Here is an 8044-nt window from a genome sequence, read left to right as displayed (position 1 = left end):
CACATGATCATCTCATTAGATGCTGACAGAGCATTTGATAAAATCCAACAACTCTTCTTAAAAGTCTTGGAGAGATCATGGATACCTTAACATACCTTAACACAATAAAGGCACATACCTTAACACAATAAAGGCAATATACAGTGAACCAATGGTCAACATCAAATTAAATAGAGAAAAACTTAAAGCAGTTCCACTAAAATCAGAAAGACAAAGCTTCCCATTATCTCTGTATCTATTCAATACAGTACTTGAAGTTTTAGTTAGAGCAATAAGACAACGAAAGGAGATCAAAGGGATACAACTTGGAGAGGAAGAAGTCAAAGTATTGCTATATACAGATGATATGATCATGTATAAGTGAACCAAAAATTTTATAAAAGAACTGCTACAGCTGATAAACATCTTCATCAAAGTGGTTGGATAAAAAATCAACTCAAAAAAAATAAAAATAAAAAATCTCCTTTATGCAAGTGATAAATGGACTGAGAAAGAAAGCAAGGAAATAACACCCTTCACAATAACCTCAAAAGATATAAAGCACCTTGGTGTAACGCTAGCCAAGTAAGTGAAAGACCTGTATGATAAGAACATCAAGTCCTTGAAGAAAGTAATTAAAGAAGATACCAGAAGATAAAACTATCACCCATGCTCATCGACTGGTAAGATTAACAAACTAAAAATGGCCATCTAACCAAAAGCAATCTACAGTTTCAATAAAATTTCCATCAAAATTCCAACAAACTTCTTTCCAGACCTTGAAAGAACAATTCTAAACGTCATATGGAAAAAAATAAAAGACCCAGGATAGCTAAAACAATCCTGTACAATAAAAGAACTTTTGGAGGTATCACCATCCCTTATTTCAAGCTGTACTACAGAGCAATAATAATGAAAATTTCATGGTATTGGCATTAAAACAGACGGGTAAATCAATGGAATTGAACCGAAGAACCAGAAATAAACCCACACACCTATGGACACCTGATTTTTGACAAGGAAGCCAAACTCATACAATGGAAAAAAGATAATATCAACAAATGGTGCTGGTCATATTGGATGTTTGTATGCAGAAGAATGAAAATAGATCCATATTTATTACCCTGCACAAAACTCCAGTCCAAGTGGATCAAAGACCTCAACATAAAACCGGACACACTAGATCTATTCGAAGAGAACATGGGAACAACCTGGAACTCATTGGCATAAGAGACAACTTCCTGAACACCAACAGCTCAGGTTCTAAGATCAACAATTAATAAATGGGATCTCATGAAACTGAAAAGCTTCTGTAATTCAAAGGACACTGTAAACAGAACAAAATGGCAACCTAAAGATTGGGGAAAGATCTTCACCAACTCTGAATCTCAGAGAGGCTTAATATCCAAAATATATAAAGTACTCAAAAAATTAAACACCAGCCAAACAACACAATTTAAAAATGTGGTACAGAGCTAAACAGAATTCTCAACAGAGGAAATTCTAATAACTGAGAAGCACTTAAAGAAATGTTCACATGCTTAGTCATCTAGGGTATGCAAATCAAAACAACTCTTAGATTCCATCTTACACCAATGAGAATGGCTAAGGTCAAAACCTCAAGTGACAGCACATGCTGTCGAGGATGTGGAGAAAGGGGAACATTCCTCCATTGTTGATGGGAATGCAAACTTGTACAACCACTATGGAAATCAATCTGGTGCTTTCTCAGAAAATGGGGAATAGGTCTACCTCAAAACCTCGTCATACCACTCTTGGGCATATATCCAAAAGATGGTCCACTATACAACAAGGACATTTGCTCAGCTATCTTCACTGCAGCTTTATTTGTAATTGCCAGAAACTGGAAACAACCCAGATGTTCCTCTCAACTGAAGAATAGATAGAGAAATTGTACATTTGCACAGTGGAATACTACTCAGCTATTAAAAACAAGGAAATCATACAATTTTCAGGCAAATGGATAGTACTAAAAAAGATCATCCTGAGTGAGGTAATCCAGACCTAGAAAGTCACACATGTTATGTACTTTCTTATAAGTGGATTGTATCCATCTAGTACAGGATAGATATACTACAACACACAGAAGAAGATAAGTAACAAGGAGGATACAAGGGAGGGTACTTGAATCACACTTAGAAGGGGAAATAGAATAGATGTCAAAAGTGGACAAAGAGAGTGCACTGTGTAAAAGATCAAATATGGAGGGGAATGTGGGAGGGGATCAGATTTGGGGAGAGTGGAGGCAGGAGGCAAAAAGGCAGGGGGAAGGAAAACAGAGAAAGGACATCTCTGAGACTAGCTGAAGACATAAGACAGAGTATGTTCCTGGGATGGTATGGAGTGACTCTAGCTGTGGGAACATGGAGAAGGAGGGGACCACCTCCTAGCCAGGTGGGACTTCCAGTGGAGGGACTAGGGCATCAACCTACCCACAAAACCTTCAAACCTACAGGATGTGCAGAAATAATGATGGAGCAGAGAAAGAGGGAATTCCAGCCAATGCCTAGTCCAACCTGACACCCACCCTGAGGAGAAAGTCAACCCTTGACACTATTAATGATACTCTGCTATGCTTGCAGACAAGAGCCTAGCCTGACTATCCTCTGAGAGGCTTCACCCAGCAGTGGAAGGAAACAGTTGCTGAGATACACATCCAAATATTAGGCACACCTATGTGAGTCTTGTGGAGGAGTTTGGGGAAAGATAGAAGGTCTCAGAGGAGATAAGAACCCCTCAAGAAGACCAACAGTGTTAACTGAGCTAGGCACATAGTGACTAGAAGTACCCACCAAACAGCATGCATGGACTGGACCTAAGCCTGTGACACATTTGTAACTGCTGGGCAGCTTGGTCCTCATGTGGGTCCCCTAGCTACAAGAGAGCATAGGTCCTATCTGACTTGGACTTGGTTGCTTGCTTTTGCATCATTTCCCCTAGCTGGGCTGCCTTGCCTGGCCTAAGTTAAAGAGGATGTACTAAATCATAATGTGACTTGATGGGCCTGGGTAGGTAAGGGTGGGGGGTCCTCTTTTCTCAGGAGAAGGAGGGGAAGGAGGAAGACTGTGGGAGGGTGGGGCTGGGAGGAGAGCAGAGAGTGGTCTGTGATAGGCATGTAAAATCAATAAATGAATAAATATGTGAAGAAATAAAAAAAATAAGTCACTCTGCATTTGTAAAATTTTAAGGTATAATTCCATATTATTTCAAAGAAATGATTTGAAGCTCATTTACAGTTTATTTTAATATTTGACATCACTAATAAAAGTAGCTTTAATAAGACAGCATGATTAAGTGAAGAGGATATATTTAAAATATAACTTGAGGGTTAATTCTCATTAGAATATCAAAAAAGATTACTCAATGATATCAAGAAAATTAAACAACCTTTGTTTTATCAGGCAGGTCCTTGATTTTTTTGTTTCAAACTTGTGATTAAAATTAGAACGATAACAATGTCTAATTAATGTCCTATTCTGTCAGGAAAATGGTCACTTATGTTGAAGTACAAACTTGTGAGCCAAATGAGACCTCACTGACTACTAACCTTCTTTTTTCCACATTATTCCATTCATAAGTGACCACGAAGGGAAAACTGTAGATGCTGTTGAAACTTCGGTTTTACAGGGCCGTACATTTTAGCTAAATTGGCAAAAAGTCTATTGAATAGTGGACAATTCAATAGAGCCAAAATTAGCTCTTAACACCATTTGCTTCTAAATATTTGATGTTTCAAGGAAGACTCTTAGGTGAAAATAATTGAAGCAATAATAATTTAAAATAATTGATAAATGATTGATTGAAAAGCAGTCTATCCCTTTAATATAAAGATGTAGAACGTAGTGGTTGGCAACAAAATCGTAAGAAATGGTTATCTTGCATTTAACAGAAATTTCAGTAGTTATGAACAAGCTCATCAGGACAGAGCTGAAGCAATTTTAAAAGTGTCTGGTTTTGATAGTAACAGAGTGAATTGTCTTAATTCTGTCAATGATGATGTGAGTTCAGTTCTTGGGATCTGCAAGATGGAAGGAGAGAATCACTTTCTGTTAACATCCTTCAAATGTGTGCTGTCACATGTATGTGACTCCTTCCATCATGTGCATATTCACAATAATAACAAATAAAATAAAATAACCAGTGCTCATACAATCCACACACAATTATCTACAATCTCAAATATAGCAACATAATTAATTATACATGCTATAATATATTAGTGTTAAGTAATTAAAGTTCAACTATTTTGTGTTGAAGACCAAAGGTAGAATACATATGTTTTATGCCTCAGTAGAACATATGTCATGATTAGCCCAATCAAATTTTTAATTATGGCAATATAGCCACAACCATGGAAATTGGGTTGAATACATCAAAGAAGATAAATCAAGATATTTCATCAGAATACCCATGATAATTCGAGGAATTCATGTCAGGTATAAATCTCAAAGCCAAATTAGTTCCATGGAGTGCTGGTCATCAGAGATGGTATCAAATGAAAACGGCATGGGGCATAAGAAGAGGGGTTTGAATGACCTGAGGTCAGGCAGCATGTCCAAATAATGGTGGCATAAAGGAAGAGCTCAGAACAACAAGAGAACGAGTCTGGAGCCTGAAGACGGCAAATGTCCTGTGATCTGGTGGGCAACTGCATTTTACTCTGCTGTATCTGAAAAACAGCTGCTTCTCTGCCCTTTTCCTTCCACTGGGCCCAAGGTTCTGGCCTCGGCCCCTCTGGGGCATTGCTTCCTAATTGTCTACAGACACCTTCCCTTACTGTCCCTTTTGATTACCACTAACTCAAGTTTGTCTAGGAAAGTCTTCCCTCTACTTCACTGCTGATTTTAAAAGGTATCCAGTTGATTCTCTTTTCAATACTGCATATTTTTTCATTCCCCAAAGAGATCTACATATATTGAACCAAGAATGTATATCAGTCTTAGTAACTACTGATTTGCATAAGCTCTAACAGGAAGTCATGTGTGCATTAATTATGCCTTGCCATAGACTGATAGTTTCTGGGAAATAAAGTGCCAGTATTTTTAGTTCTTAATCTTAAAATAACTCATTTTCAAATGGTATAAGCCCTTAATGAATATCCACATTTGTATACATTATTTAAGCTATAATTTTCTATACTAAACAGTCATTAGATTAACATGCATCCTTAGAGCTCTTTCCAGCTGTACCAAATTAGCTTTCTTGAGTTCTTTTGGTTTATGATTTAAGGCAATGCAGAAAGTACTGCTTTTTAACTTGTATTCCAAGGGTTACAAACAGCAATTTGACTTTAAAATGCCATTTAGAATGTTTTTCTCCTGTTAGTATTCATGCAGGACGAAAATGTGGGTTTTTTTTTTCTCCCAAGAATCATTGAATATCAAAATATAGCTTGATCTCATTTACAGAAGAGAAACAGATACAGATGTCTTGAATGGCTTTTAAGGAAGTCTGTATCATGAGATCTTCTTCGTCTTATTCCCTAAGTGTGACAGAAACATTTTAGTCTGGATACTAATTATCATTAAGAAAAAAAATCTAATAGTTGAAATGAAGGCTATGTAAAATGAATATCAATATTTGAAACATTTCTCAGGATTTTAAGAGATGTTTATTGGCGCCTAATTCTTTGGGATATTTGCCAACGTATCCTTGGTTTGATTTTTTTTTTTCCTTAGTGTTCTAATAGCTGGAGGCAGAACTGAAGCAGCCTCTTTATCAGTTGTCATAAACAAACTGCCTGCTTCCTGTTTCCCTTCCAACCTCTAGATTTGGGCTTTCCGTCTTTTCTCAGCAGTTAAGGATTCCATCCACATACTTCTTTCTGCTGGTGATTAACTTTTTTTTTTCCCTCTGACAAGTCCTTCTTTTCCTTCTCTTGAAATGGAAACCCCGCTGCTGCCATTTCTTTTCTTTAGATTTCAGTCAGATCTCTTTCTGCCAGCTTCCCATATCCTGGTGTGCAAGGAACCTGCCAATGGCAAAATTTTCTGTCCCTATTTTAGCTTTTTGTTATTCAAAATACTCAGAATGCTGATTGAATGATAACAATGATAGATACAGCTCACCTGGTGATTCAAATGTAATTTATGTGCATGGATTCATTAGCAGTCTAAATTTTCATGTGATATGGTGAATTAGCTTTGTCCTTCCTTTTAGTGACTGAGGATGAACATACAGACAGACTTTAGAAGTAACATTACTTACTGCCACAGGGCTGGAACAATGAGGCAGGTTATCAAAATAGATAAAGTATTCTCACTACACGTTCATTAGTTTGGACACTTTCAAACAACTATTAAATGTCCAAGTGGAGTTGACTCCAATAACTTTGCTAAAATAATAAGTGGAGTAAATTCATCACTATTTACAGTTTTGGTTTAAGAAAGCTTTTGTTTTGTTTTGTTTTTGTTTTTTGTTTTTGGTTCCCCTTACTTTTGTAGTAAATGCTTCTACATTCCTCTTGCCTGAGCTTATGGTCAGTTCCACATGGTCTGGTTGCCTTATTATATTGTCATATATATTTTCATTCAAATTTTTGTCCTAAGTTCTTTCTTGATTATAATGAATAAAAAAGAAATCTTAGAGTTGTCTTCGATTTCCTGGAGCCTGTGGTCTTGATGAGGCTCAGTTAGACAGTGTGTGTGTGTGCGCGCGCGCATATCTGCGCACACACTCCTTTGCATGTACATCTGATTTAGAGGACTGATTTCAGGAGTCAGCTCCCTCTTTCTACCTTATGGCTCCCAGGGATTGAATTAAAGTCACCAGGCAGACACCGTTACCTGCTGAGCCTTCTCAGTGACCCTTTTAAAAATAAAGTTTTATCAGAGCAACTTTGTACAAATGTTTGGCAAAAAAATAGCAGGCATAGAAATTCTACCAGAGACTGTGGATTCCTGAGCCTAAATATTTGCCACCTGAATTTCCGCAGAGAATGTTTGCTGACCTTGATTGATAGAGTTATCTCAGGCTTGCTTGCTTGATGGCTTGCTTGCTGGGATTTGCTGAGCAAGGCCTCTTGAGACTAAGCTTGGACCAGGCACATGGCCATGTCGGCCACATTGTGTTGGTCTGTGGAAGTCACAGGCTGACTCAAAAAATGGAGAAACCAACTTCACCTCATAGTACAAGAAGCTAAACCATTGCACGGCCATTTTGGCCTTTTATGGTGATGGGCTTGTGTTGCACTGATGTCAGAGCTTGGCTCCACAGCTACACTCTTCTGCTGTTCGAGGGCTCAGACATGTGAAGATGAGGTACGAACAAAGCACGCAGCTAGGCAGAACTAGCAGAGCAGAGCCAAGGACTCCTTACAGCGCTCCTGATTAGCATTTAGCTCTGCATTGGCATTTACAGTATCTAGTCACCTCATAAAAGCAACTTGGTTGTTGAATGTTATTCCTCAAAATGTTAACAGAATTCTTCTACATCTTAAGGAAAAAATACAGCTAAACTCATAAGAGCCGTTTTCCCAACAGTTTGGATCTGTACACAGCTGTCATCTGTTATTTTTACATATTTCTCATATTATTTTTACAGCTCAGTCTCTTCATTTACATTTTTAGGGTAGCCTAACACTGTAGCTTCCAGTTCCAATACACTGACATGTTTATTTATGTTCATTTAAAAATAATAAATTTATTAAATAGCTAAGATGGGGCTGGGGTTGGGGCTTTACTAGTATGTGATGGATCAAGAGTTTGGTCCCTAGCACAATAAAGAAATAAAGTCAAATAAAAAATAAATAAGGAAGTGAACCATTGTCATAAGAAATGAAAACTATAACTTGCAAAATCGAGAGACTGGAGAGATAGTTCAGTGGTTAAGAGCACTTGAAGAGCTTTAAGAGGACCGGGTTTGCTTTCCAGCACCCGCGTGGTAACTCACAGCCAGCTGTAACTCCAGTTCCAGGGTTCCCTAGGTCCTCTCGGACCTCCATGGGTATGTGACATTCCCATGGTGCATATACATACAAGCAGGTGAACACTCACCACAGAAAATAAAAACTGAAAGATCTTTCAAAACGCAAAATCGGGAAAAA

The sequence above is a fragment of the Meriones unguiculatus genome, chromosome 9, assembly GCF_030254825.1.
Source record: "Meriones unguiculatus strain TT.TT164.6M chromosome 9, Bangor_MerUng_6.1, whole genome shotgun sequence".
Taxonomy (NCBI): Eukaryota; Metazoa; Chordata; class Mammalia; order Rodentia; family Muridae; genus Meriones; species Meriones unguiculatus.
Note: the sequence above shows the minus strand (reverse complement) of the source record.